The sequence below is a fragment of the Salmo trutta genome, chromosome 33 (assembly GCF_901001165.1).
Source record: "Salmo trutta chromosome 33, fSalTru1.1, whole genome shotgun sequence".
NCBI lineage: Eukaryota > Metazoa > Chordata > Actinopteri > Salmoniformes > Salmonidae > Salmo > Salmo trutta.
The window spans coordinates 19,190,871-19,205,012 of NC_042989.1; the positions used below are offsets into that span (position 1 = coordinate 19,190,871).

The 14,142-nt window shown below is 41.0% G+C and overlaps 1 protein-coding gene across 4 annotated transcripts in view; it reads left to right on the forward strand.

Annotated features, from left to right (window-relative positions):
- The first annotated feature begins 611 nt into the window (after window positions 1-611).
- LOC115172580 (kinectin) overlaps window positions 612-14,142 on the forward strand; it is a 58,692-nt gene continuing 45,161 nt past the window's right edge. The window contains exon 1 of one of the 4 annotated variants that reach the window (XM_029730146.1): window positions 612-797. The gene's annotated coding sequence lies outside the window, so the exon portion shown is untranslated. The remainder of the gene's footprint in view (window positions 798-14,142) is intronic. The other 3 variants (XM_029730147.1, XM_029730148.1, XM_029730149.1) reach the window with 3 other exon arrangements.

Here is a 14,142-nt window from a genome sequence, read left to right on the forward strand (position 1 = left end):
AATGTGACATTAAGTGGGACAAGGGACAGGGGCCCAAACGTAAACCGCCATGTAGGTTTAAAACCCCTAGAGCTAGCCTGGAAACCCGACATACATTAATGAGCATTTGGGTCAGGAACGTTTCCTCTCATGACCACTACAAGCCAGCATGTTGAATAAAATTGTATTTTAAAACTTACTTTACCGGTTGTCCATGTGGTTTTTGCAAGTAGGAATGTGGGAAAATAAGAATAATTACAACTATTCAAAGCGCTGGTGGTAGTGCATTCAGATCACCTCAAGCGTCACAAGATGAAAATACATGCATACTTGCCGTGCTCGTGCATGTGTTTACATGGTTCTTGGCATGCTTCAGGTGCTAGAAAAGTTTGTAGTTATGCTTTCTGGTGGATATATTGTCTCACATTCCTACCCGCAAAAGGACCACCCGCACAGACAACCGGTAAAGTAATTTGAAATATAATGTAACACTTTTGCTAGAGGTCTTGAGCGGAAACTTTCATAATCACTCATTTATGCCCGACATAGAATTAATGAAATTCAAATGTCGGGTTTCCAGGCTACCCTGGTGCACCCGGGGTGGTTGTAGTCTAATCGGGTGCATAGAGCAAGAGGCCATGCCTTCTCCACATCCTCTTATCCAGTCCCATCCCTTCATTGAATCATACGCTATGTGCTGAGACAGACCGACCCGCCCCCGCGAAACCGAAACACAAGATACGGGCTTGGGTTGGAGCTGCTCCGGGGAACTCGCCATTTCATTTCAACATTTAGGGAACTTTGGCACTAAGACACAGGTATGTACAATGCATTTTCTCCTACAACATTTGTTATTTTTAAACCGATCTAGTCATTCAAGGATTTTCGTAGCTGAGACCGTTATCTGGGCCTGGCACTGCCTGAAAATAGGGACGCGAGAGTGGGTCAGAGATTCAGAATAGAGGGGGAGAGGAGGGGGGCTGGGTCACTTTATAGGCGAGGCCTTTTGTTAGGATTGGCTTCAGGTGCTGTACACTGGGTTGGGTTTCAGAATAAAGCCAACATTAGCTGTGATTTTCTTTAAACATTATTTGTAAAATAAAGTATGTGTAGTTTAGACTAGAGCACTTTACCTATTTAAAATATAGAATAACGTTAGCTGTGTCCGTGCATCTCGAGACGTCTTGTCAGTGAGTGACGAGCCTTTCCGCAAATGTCACGATTCGTAGCACGATGACACAGGTGGAGCTGGCAAGTTCGCTTCATTTCTTGTTAACTAGCTTTTCTTTAACAATCCAGCTAACTAGATAAACGCCCAGACCCCCCCCAAAAAAATGGCCTACCCCGTTTGTGCCTATAGCTAATGTGAGGTAGGCGTCACTGGAAAGCCGGAGTTTGTTAGCTAACTAGCCACCAACATGTGCGCCCCTTGTCAAATAATGACAATAGCACGGCTTTGTAGCTAGCAGGTTCGTAGCCATCGCGTCAGTATATCGTATCCAGAAGAATTTCGCTGTCGTGTCCAACTCAGGTGTACGTTGCTAGCCAAGTTAACGTTAGTTATATAATACATTCGCATTATGATTAGCTAGTGTCACTAGTAGCGATTAACGTTAGCTACTAGCAGAGCAATATCTAACCACAGTGCTGCACGCTAGCTTACTTAGCTAGCTAAGTTACTTGCAAGGCCATGACATGTTAGCCCATGACATGTTAGCAAAGACTGAACATTATCGTCTTGAAACGGAACTGATCAGCCTAAGACTAGGCCCTATGCAATACCAGATAGCTGTGCTTAGAACATATGCTATTAGCGTGTTCTTAAACATGCCACAAACATCCCTTGTAGGCAATCTTTAAAGTAGTACTTTCCTTTACACCTATCTGTAGAATAGTTTCATTAGCTAGCTGTTTACATCATTACAAGCTATGCAACGTTAACGTTTCACTGTTTAAATGACAGCAGGATGTCTGTTTTGGATTGTTGTTAGGCTTATCATATGATCTCTAATAGTGATTGTTCTGAGCCTCACGTCAGTGTACATTTCTGTCCTACCATCTGTAGTAACGTTAGCTGTTGATTGAAGAATGAGTGATCCTTGAGGTTTGTGTTTAACTACAGGTATTTTGAAGATGCTCTCTGCATGTCATATTTAACATTAACTGGGTTAGCAAAATCCCCAAAGTGCGATGTAATTTATTGCAGACTGACTTATGACAGGGGCCATCTACAAAATGTATTGCATAACATTTGGGAAATGCTCACCTTATGTTGCAGCCATTAAGTTTTTTTACAGTAGACTATATATTTCCACCAGTCCTGCCTGCATCACTGACCCAGATGCTGTTTGTATTGTATACAGTACATTCATAGAACCACGTCATCACCACACCATTGAGGCCAGGTTCTCTTCCTGCATCCTTTGGCTATGTAAAAATGGGGAGATGCACAAAATTCTCCCTTCCCACTCCGCCAGTATCTCATCTCAATTTTCATAAACGGAGACCATTACAGAATAGATCATTTAAACGATTTACAGATTGAGGCATTTAGGACCAACTGCCTTTACCACTCCCCTGCACTTTCAAAGAGGCCAGTGCAAGTGTTTGATCTGCTCCTTTTTAAGTCATTAAGTAGAGAACTTGTCAGTGGTTAGCCTACTCACAGGTCCTTTCCTTTACATCAGTAGTGATTGGTCAGTTAGGACAGTGTGCATGGAAACCTCTAGTGAGTCTTATTCCAGATATGGCTTGAGGGGGTAGTTCTATTTGTGTGCACCCACAGGCCTGGCTGCTGAGATACCTTATCAGCCTCGGGCTCCAGAAAGGAGTATTGTGGGATACTGAACTCACCCACTCTAGAGTAAACCTCTTGGCTTAACCTGGATCCTCCGGGATGTAATGGCTGGTTCTAATCAATGTCACCATCTCGCGTTACATGTATCACCAATGTGGTTATTGTGGAAAGTTGGATGAATATAATAGTTAGATTAAAATGTTAACATACTTTGCAAGAACAATATCCACAATAATCCTGTTCACATGGACATCTGAAATCAGGTTACCTGATAAATGCAGAAAACCGGCAATCAAAATAAACGTTCTACCTCAGCGAACATTTGAGTACAGACATCTAAAGTATGAACACCACTTCTAAGACACATGCGTTCGTTGTTCCAGACACACTAAAGAGAGAGGCTTGCCCGGCTGGTGCAGATCAAATACACTGCTGGAATGCCGATTTAAGGTTTTACATGTTCTAATAATTAGAAAGATTGCTCAGAAAACCAGGTTTTAATCGGTGTATGCTTACTTCGATTTTGATCTCACACAGATTTAAGGTAGGCATAGTAAGGTGACTATTGCATAATCTGCCTACTGCCATCAGTTTTAATATCAAATAATTACTGTGCATGTAAACGTAAACAGTATCTGTGAGCAGTTGTAAATTATGCTTGTTTGAGAATATAGGCCCTAGAGTACCAATATACTGTATTTATTATGGATCCCCGTTAGCTGTCAAGGCAGCAGCGACTCTTCCTGGGGCCCAGCAACATAAGATCGTTACATACAGTTTAAATACTTGACATTTCATAACACCTTACCCAACAGTGTATTAACTCAGGCCACCACACATCTACAATACAAAATTCATGTATACATGTGTGTCTTATATGGCTGTGTGTCCCTTCACAGTCCCTGCTGTTCCAAAAATTGTATTTTAGTTTTTTTAAATTTGATTCTACTACTTCATCAGTTGCCTGATTTGGAATGTAGTTCCATGTAGCTATGTAGTACTGTGCGCCTCCCATAGTCTATTCTTAATTTTGGGATTGTGAGGAGACCTTTGGTGGGATGTCTTGTGGGGTATGCATGTGTGTCTGAGCTGTGTGCCAGTGGATTAAAACAGACACCTTGGTGCATTCAGCATGTAAACACTAATTACAAAAACAAGTAATGATTAAGTCACTCTCCTCCACTTTGAGCCATGAGATTTACATGCATGTTATTAACGTTAGCTCTCAGTGTACATATAAAGACCAGCCATGCTGCCCTGTTCTGAGCCAATTGTAATTTGAGGTCCCTCTGTGGCACCTGACCACCTTAATGAACAGTAGTCCAGGTGCGGCAACTAGAGCCTGTAGGACCTGTTGAGTGTTTTTAAAAAGGCAGAGCAGTGCTTTATTATGGACAGACTTCTCCCCATCTTAGCTACTGTTGTATCAACATGTTTTGACCATGACCGTTTACAATCCAGGGTTACTCAAAGCAGTTTAGTCACCTACACATTATTTATTACAAGATTTAGTGAATGTCCCAACTACAATGCTTTTAGTTTTAGTCCTAAATATATTTTTATTTAACCAGGTAGGCCAGTTGAGAACAAGTTCTCATTTACAACTGCAACCTGGCCAAGATAAAGCAAAGCAGTGTGACAAAAACAGTTACACATGGGATAAACAAGCATACAGTCAATAACACAATAGAAAAATCAATGTACTGTGTCTGCAAAAGTTGTAAGATTAGGGAGGTAAGGCAATAAATAGGCCATAGTGGCAAAATAATTACAATTTAGCATTAGCACTGGAGTGAAATGTGCAAGTAGAGATACTGGGGTGCAAAAGAACAAAAAATAACATGGGGATGAGGTAGTTGGGTAGGCTATTTACAGATGGGCTGTGTACAGGGGCAGTGATCGGTAAGCTGCTCTGACAGCTGATGCTTAAAGCTAGTGAGAGAAGTTTCCAGCGATTTTTGCAATTCGTTCCAGTCATTGGCATCAGAGAACTGGAAGGAAAGGTCGCCAAAAGAGGAATAGGCTTTGGGGGTGACCAGTGAAATATACCGGGTGGGTGTTGCTATGGTGACCAGTGAGCTGAGATGAGGCAGGGCTTTACCTAGCAAAGACTTATAGATGACCTGGGGCCAGTGGGTCTGGCGACGAATATGTAGCGAGGGCCTGCCAACGAGAACATACGTCACAGTGGTGGGTAGTATATGGGGCTTTGGTGACAAAACAGATGGCACTGTGGTATAGTGTTGGAGGCTATTTTGTAAATGACATCGCCGAAGTCAAGGATCGGTAGGAGAGTCCGTTTTACGAGGGTATGTTTGGCAGCATGAATGAAGGAGGCTTTGTTGCAAAATGGGAAGCCGATTCTAAATTACATTTTGGATTGGAGATGCTTAATGTGAGTCTGGAAGGAGAGTTTTTAAAGTCTAACCAGACACCTAGGTAGCTTTCCAGTTGTCCACATGTAAGTCAGAACCGTCCAGAGTAGTGATGCTAGTCGGGCGGGTAGGTGCGGGCAGAAATCGGTTGAGCATGCATTTAGTTTTACTAGCATTTAAAAGCAGTTGGAAGCCACGGAAGGAGTGTTGTATGGCATTGAAGCTCGTCTGGAGGTTGGTTCAGTTTCCAAAGAAGGGCCATCTCCAGTGTCACTGTTCTCAGCCTGACCAGTAACCTACAGAGCTGCTGTACTTAGCCCAGAGACTGGAGAGACGTCATTCCACTTTCTGGCGCCTTCTGAGAGCCAATGGAAGCCTTAGAAAATGTCACATTACAACAGAGATGCCAATGAAGGACAAGAAATGGTCAGAAAGGGCACTTCCTGTATAGAATCTTCTCAGGTTTTGGCCTGCCAAATGAGTTCTGTTATACTCAGACACCATTCAAACAGTTTTAGAAACTTTAGGGTGTTTTCTATCCAAAGCCAATAATTATATGCATATTCTAGTTACTGGGCAGGAGTAGTAACCAGATTAAATCGGGTACGTTTTTTAACGTAACGCAAATACTGCCCCCTAGCCCCAACAGGTTAAAACCTGTTGGGGCTACGGGTTAGCAATGAACCCTGAGACGGGATTGCTAGCAAGGCTGGAAATTCAAAACATCAAAAATCTAATAATTTCAATTTCTCAAACAATCAACTATTTTACACCATTTAAAAGATAAACATCTCCTTAATCTAACCACATTGTTCGATTTTCAAAGAGGCTTTACGGCAAAAGCATAAAGTTAGATTATGTTAGGACAGTACATAGCCACAAAAGTACAAACATCCATTTTCAATTCAAGGTCAGGCGTCACCAAAAGCAGAAACAAGCTAAAATTATGCACCAACCTTTGACAATCTCCATCAGATGACACTCCTAGGACATTATGTTATACAATACATGCATTTTTTGTTCCATCAAGTTCATATTTATATCCAAAAACAGCATTTTACAGTAGCGGTGAAATTCAGATTTTTTTTCTTCTCTGAAATGCTTCCGGTGAACAACGTTACAATTTTCAAAATTACTATTCGAAAACATTGGTAAATTATAATATTGTCATTCAAATAATTATAGTTTAACATTTCGTAAATGCTACTGTGTTGCCAGATTTCAAAATAACTTTACTGGGAAATCACAAGTTGCAATAAACCGGGTGCTGTGCTAAGAACAATAGGCTAGGCTATATAGGTTAGCATCATCTTGTAACCATGTAATATCAATAATACTATTGTCAATAATCCCTTACCTTTGATTATCTTCATCCATTGGCACTTCCAGGAATCCCAGGTCCACAACAAATGTGGTTTCTTTTGACAAAGTTCATAATTGATGTCCAAATAACTCCAAGTTGTTCCATGTTGTTAGTGCTTCGGTGGCTACTAAAAAGTAGCGCGGGGTGGGTGTGAAGTCACGGCGAAAAGTTAAAAAAGTTACAAAAATAATCTATTTGCGTTCGTTCAAACATGTCAAACGTTGTTTAGCATCAATCTTTAGAGCCATTTTTAACGTGAAACATCAGTAATGTTTCAACCCGACCTCTCCTATGTCTAGAAAAAGTTTTTGAAAAATGTCTCGTGTCTCATGATTGCGCAGGTGCAGGCAATAATGGAAGTGACGACATCCCAGGGACGTCAACTTCCCTGCATTCTTATTCGATCTCTGTTAATCATAGACGCTTCAAACAACTTTATAAAGATCGCTGACATCTAGTGGAAGCCGTAGGAGTTGCGAAATGAATCCTTTCTCACTGTGGTATCTATAAAACAATGACTCAAAAAAAATAGTACAGCCACAAAATTATTTTTTTCTCTCAGGTTTTCTCAGGTTTCTGCCTGCCATATGAGTTGTGTTATACTTACAGACACCATTCAAACAGTTTTAGAAAATTCAGAGTGTTTTCTATCCAAATCTGGTAATAATATGCATATCCTAGCTTCTGAGTTGGTGTAGGTGGCAGTTAAAAATGGGCACATATTTTTTCCAAAATTCTCAATACTGCCCCCTAGCCCGTAATTTTCTCAAACAATCAACTATTTTACACCATTTTAAAGACAAGACTCTCGTTAATCAAACCACATTGTCCGATTTCAAAAAGGCTATACAGCGAAAGCAAAACATTAGATTATGTTAGGAGAGTACATAGACACAAATAATCACACAGCCATTTTCCAAGCAAGCATAGATGTCACATGAACCCAAACCACAGCTAAATGCAGCACTAACCTTTGATCTTCATCAGATGACACTCCTAGGACATTATGTTATACAATCAAGTTCATATTTATATCAAAAACCAGCTTTTTACATTAGCATGTGATGTTCAGAACTAGCATACCAACCGCAAACTTCCGGTGAATTTACTATATTACTCATGATAATCGTTGACAAAATACATAATTATTTTATGAATTATAGATACAGAACTCCCTTATGCAATCACTATGTCCTATTTTAAAATAGCTTTTCGGCGAAAGCACATTTTGCAATATTCTGTGTACATAGCTCGGCCATCACAGGCTAGCTATTTTGACATCCGCCAAATTCGGGGTCACCTAAACTCAGAATTACTATTAGTAAAATTGGATTACCTTTGCTGTTCTTCGTCAGAATGCACTCCCAGGACTTCTACGTCAACAACAAATGTTGTTTTGGTTCCAAATAATCCATAGTTATATCCAAATACCTCCGTTTTGTTCGTGCGTTCAGGTCACTATCCGAAGGCTAACGCACGAGGGCATTTCGTGACAAAAAAAAGCAAAATATTCCATTACCGTACTTAGAGGCTGTTAAGTTGTGTCAATTCGAATCTGGTATCAGAACATAATAGTCAGCACATAGTAACTTCTGATTTCTTTGTACTTTAATTAATGCAAACACTTGAAAGGTAAATATGTGGCTCGTATATACGGAATCTCTGTATCACCACGCAGGGCAGACAGAGAACTGGTATGACATCACAAGTTCTTCCTTAAATACTGGACAGACTTAGTTCCCTCTCCATGAGGGCCTGTCATAGTAGAGGCTAGAATATGGTTTAGACTTATTCCAGCCTATCGTTGGCGTGCAGGTTGGTCCCAACCTCTAGACGCACTCCTGTTTCCTGGCGTAGCTGTTGTCTCTGGCGGATGTCTCATCTTGTGACTGCACAATGCACAGTTCTCTAAAACCCTTACACCCCCCTGCATATACCTTTCACCCATATCCTGTTATTGCTATTATTCTATAGAAAAGCTCTTGCAAAACCCTGTTTTAAAGCATCAGCATTCTGTCCACATGACCCACCATCACATGAGCCACTTCCTCTAACATATAGCAGTATTCAATTATCTTATAGTTAATAAACGTATCATTATAGCATCTGTGTTATATTATATAGGTTATGCAAATAGATTGTTATATTATATAGGATATGCACACAAATAGTTGGTCAAACCTTAACAATGCATGTCAAACGCTGTTTAAAATAAATTTTTATGCGATTTTTCTCTTAAAATAGCGATAATATTCCAACCGGACAACGTTGTATTCATTCAAAGACAGAGAAAACATGGCGAGTTCTCGTGACCGTGCATCTCCAGTCTCACTGTCCCCAGGCTGACCAATTACAAACTCTGCTCCTATACTTTGCCCAGAGACAGCAGACACCCCATTCCACTTTCTGGCGGCTTTAGAGAGCCAATGGAAGTCTTAGAAAGTGTCACGTTACAGCACAGATGCTGTAATGTCGATAGAGATGCAACAGAAGGACAACAAATTGTCAGACAGGGCACTTCCTGTATAGAATCTTCTCAGGTTTTGGCCTGCCAAATGAGTTCTGTTATACTCAGACACCATTCAAACAGTTGTAGAAACTTTGGAGTGTTTTCTATCCAAATCTAGTAATTATATGCATATTCTAGTTTCTGGGCAGGAGTAGTAACCAGATTAAATCGGGTACGTTTTTTTATCCGGCCGTGAAAATACTGCCCCCGTCCCAAAGAAGTTAAGGACACATTGTTATTTTCAATGACGGGTTAACTGCCTTGTTTAGGGGCAGAACGACAGGTTTTTACCTTGTCAGCTCGGGGATTCAATCTTGCAACCTTACGGTTAACTAGTCCAACGCTCTAACCACCTGCTTTACATTGCACTCCATGAGGAGCCTGCCTGTTATGCGAATGCAGTAAGAAGTCAAGGTAAGTTGCTAGCTAGCATTAAACTTATCTTATAAAAAACAATCAATCATAATCACATGGTTGATATTACTAGTTTATCTAGCCTGTCTACAGTATTGAATGCATACATTTCATATATTTGTTCTTTTTTTCTCCGCATATAATCGCTTAGGTACATGTTGCTCCAATGTGTACCTAACCATAAACATCAATGCCTTTCTTAAAATCTATACACAAGTATACATTTTTAAACCTGCATATTTAGTTATTGCCTGCTAACATTAATTTCTTTTAACTAGGGAAAATGTGTCACTTCTCTTGCAACAGACTCAGGGTATATGCAACAGTTTGGGCCGCCTGGCTCGTTGCGAACTGTGAAGACTATTTCTTCCTAACAAAGATAGCCGACTTCGCCAAACGGGGGATGATTTAACAAAAGCGCATTTGCGAATAAAGCACAGTCGTTGCACGAATGTACCTAACCATAAACAATGCACAGAAGTATATATTTTTTGTCACTTCTCTTGCGTTCTGTGCACGCAGTCAGGGTATATGCAACAGTTTGGGCCGCCTGTCTCGTTGCGAACTAATTTGCCAGAATTTTACATAATTATGACATAACATTGAAGGTTGTGCAATGTAACAGGAATATTTAGACTTAAGGATGCCACCCGTTAGATAAAATAAGGAACGGTTCTGTATTTCACTGAAAGAAAAAAACTTTTGTTTTCGAGATGATAGTTTCCGGATTCGACCATATTAATGACCAAAGGCTCGTATTTCTGTGTGTTATTAAGTCTATGATTATATATCGCATTCTGACTGAGCGACAGTAGGCACCAGCAGGCTCGTAAGCATTCATTCAAACAGCACTGTTGTGCGTTTTGCCAGCAGCTCTTCGCAATGCTTCAAGCATTACGCTGTTTATGACTTCAAGCCTATCAACTCCAGAGATTAGGCTCGTGTAACCCATGTGAAATGGCTAGCTAGTTAGTGGGTGCGCGCTAATAGCGTTTCAAACGTCACTTACTCTGCATGGGTAACGCTGCTTCGAGGGTGGCTGTTGTCGATGTGTTCCTGGTTCTGGACCAGGTAGGAGCGAGGAGAGGGACGGAAGCTATACTGTTACACTGGCAATACTAAAGTCCCTATAAGAACATCCAATAGTCAAAGGTATATGAAATACAAATCGTATAGAGAGAAATAGTCCTATAATTCCTATAATAACTACAACCTAAAACTTCTTACCTGGGAATATTGAAGACTCATGTTAAAAGGAACCACCAGCTTTCATATGTTCTGAGCAAGGAACTTACTAAACGTTAGCTTTCTTACATGGCACATGTTGCACTTTTACTTTCTTCTCCAACTTTGTTTTTGCATTATTTAAACCAAATTGAACATGTTTCTTTATTTGAGGCTAAATTTATTTTATTGATGTATTATATTAAGTTAAAATAAGTGTTCATTCAGCATTGTTGTAATTGTCATTATTACAATTTTAATTGTAATTTTATTTTAAATCGTCCAATTAACTTCTCTAGGGTAGGGGGCAGTATTTTGATGTCCGGATGAAATGCGTGCCCGTAGTAAACTGCCTGCTACTCAGGCTCAAAGGTAGGATATGCATATTATTAATAGATTTGGATAGAAAACACTGATGTTTCTAAAACTGTTTGAATGATGTCTGTGAATATAACAGAACTCATTTGGCAGGCAAAAACCTGAGACAAATCCAACCAGGAAGTGTGGAAATCTGAGGTTTGTAGTTTTTCAAGTGATTGCCTATACCAGGGGTGTCAAACTCATTTTAGCTCAGGGGCCACATGGAGGAAAATCTATTCCCAAGTGGGCCGGACCGGTAAAATCATGGTATATATAACTTAAAAACAACAACTTCAGATTGTTTTCTTTGTTTTAATACGATCAACATAAAACATAAAGCTGGAGCCTGAGGACAGTGTGTCCACAATAGTACAAGCACAACATCACTATTAATCATAAAACACCAAGTTTATTTGAAAATTCTAAAGAAAAAGAACACAAACACACAATGCCTCAGTGATTCACAGAAGTATATCACAGATCACAGAACTATATCAGGGTGTCTCATGCAGCACTTTAAGTGGGGTTGCATAGTTTATTTGACTCCTGATACCTGGCATCTTTTAGCTTTCACCAGCCATCAATATCAGGCGTCACATCCTGAGTGGCAGCCAACTTCAGGATGTGATTCAAGTGCTTGTGCGTGAGCCTTGAGCGCAGCTTTGTTTTATTTATGCTCATTACAGAGAACTTGCTCACAAAGACATGTGGTTCCAAACATGCACAACAGTTTTGCAGCGAGGGCTGTCAAGTCGGGGTAACCTGGCAAGGGATTCTGATAAAATGTGTCCAAGCCAGCTGCGGCAAATTTGCCCTTCATATCCGAGTCACACTGCAAGTCTATTATTTCAAGTGGGATGCTGACGGGCAGATCAGAGGGATTCACGGTGAATGGCGAGCAAAAAACATTGAAGTCTTTCTCCAGTTCACCAAAAATCTGAAAAGCGTTGCTCAAACTCCCGTAACAGTCCCGTTATTATATCTTTGAACCGCTTCATGTCTGCCACATGTTGGGTCGCGCACACATTTTTCAGACAGGGGAAGTGAGCTGCATCACCCCGGCGAGTTGCGTCTCCCACAATGACAGCTTCAACTTGAAAGAACGTATGCTGTCATAATACTGCGTGACGACTTTGTTGCGCCTTTGCAGCTGTTTGTTCAAGTTATTCAGGTGCTCTGTAACATCCACCATAAATGCAAGGTCCTGCATCTGTAACAGTGTAGGTTCCGTCCCTCTCGTCGCCCCAACCCGGGCTCGAACCATGACGTTATCCATCTTTAATGACTTGCAACACAAAGCCTCCTGGTGCAAAATACAGTGAAAAGTCCAAAAATCACTCCATTTGCAGATTGCACTTTCTCTTTGAACTTTGTCACAACGCCTGCTTTTTTTCCCCGATCATTGAGGGCGCACCATCTGTAGCCAGGCTGACAGGGCGGGACCAGTCCACTCCGACCCTGTCCAGCGCGCCGACGAGTGCGGTGAAAATATCAGCTGCTGTCGTTGTATCTGTCATCGGCACCAACTCCACGAACTCCTCGGTGACGGTCAATGTGTCATCAACTCCGCGGATGAAAATGGCCAGTTGTGCAACATCTGTAATGTCCGTGCTTTCATCAATTGCAACTGAAAACCCAATAAATGACTTTACTTTTTGCTTCAACTGGCTGTCCAAATCCACTGAAAGATCGGAAATCCTGTCTGCAACTGTTTCTTGTCAGGCTGATATTTGCAAAAGCCTGGCGCTTTTCAGGGCACACAATCTCCGCTGCCTTCATCATGCATGCTTTTACAAATTCACCCTCACTAAATGGTTTTGAAGCCACTGCGATTTCATTAGCAATGAGGTAGCTAGCTTTCACTGCAGCGTCACTGATCTCTCGGCTGTGAGTAAACACAGACTGCTGTTTCTTCAGACCCGCCAACAGTTCATTCACCTTCTCTCTTCTCCGCTGTCCTTGAAAGTTGTCATATTTGTCGGCATGAAGACTCGCATAGTGGCGACGAAGGTTATACTCTTTCAGCACTGCAACATGCTGTGAACACACCAAACATACAGCTTTCCCATTCAATTCCGTCAATAAATAGGAGGATGACCATTTTTCTTGGAACACTCTGCGTCCCAGAGACATATTGGGGCAATGAGGGAGCCAAAGCACATAATGTTAAAAGTAGAAGCCGTAATAAATATCGCGGGCAAAACAAAGTAGCTCATCTGGACTGGCTGCACTTGCTTGACCTACTTGCTCTGCTCCGGTATAAACAGTTTTCTTGCTTAACACAATTGCTATTGCGCCATCCAGTGGACGCAATTGTAACAGCAGTTTATTTTATTGAAAAATTGCAGCTCATTTTTATACTTTACAAAATCATCTCGCGGGCCGGATTAAACCCCTTTGCGGGCCTGATCCGGCCCGTGGGCCGGACGTTTGACACCCCTGGCCTATACAGTATACAGTGAGTTAGGGTTAATTTTGCACTTCCTAAGGCTTCCACTAGATGTCAGTCTTTAGAACGTTGTTTAATGCGTCTACTGTGAATGGGGAGAGAATAAGAGCTCCTGGAAGTAGATGAGAGAGAAAATGACATGAGCTCAGTGGCACGCGCTCACATATGAGTTGTTAGCTGTGTTCCTTTTCTTTTTTGAGGACATTGGAATTGTCCGGTTGGAATATTACTGAAGATTTATGATAAAAACATCCTAAAGATTGATGCTATACATTGTTTGACATGTTTTTACGAACGTAAATAGAACCTTTTTTGACTTTTCGTAGTGACATTTTGCGCGCGCTTCCTGCATTTGGAGTAGTGGACTAAACGCGAACAAAAAGGAGGTATTTGGACATGAATGGACTTTATCGAACAAAACAAACATTTATTGTGGAACTGGGATTCCTGGGAGTGCATTCTGATGAAGATCAAAGGTAAGTGAATATTTATAATGTAATTTCTCATTTCTGTTGACTCAAATGGCGGGTATCTGTATGGCTTGTTTTGATATCTGAGCGCTGTACTCAGATTATTGCAAAATTTGCTTTCGCCGTAAAGCTTTTTTGAAATCTGACACAGCAGTTGCATTAAGGAGAAGTGTATCTATAATTCTTTGAATAACTGTTGAAT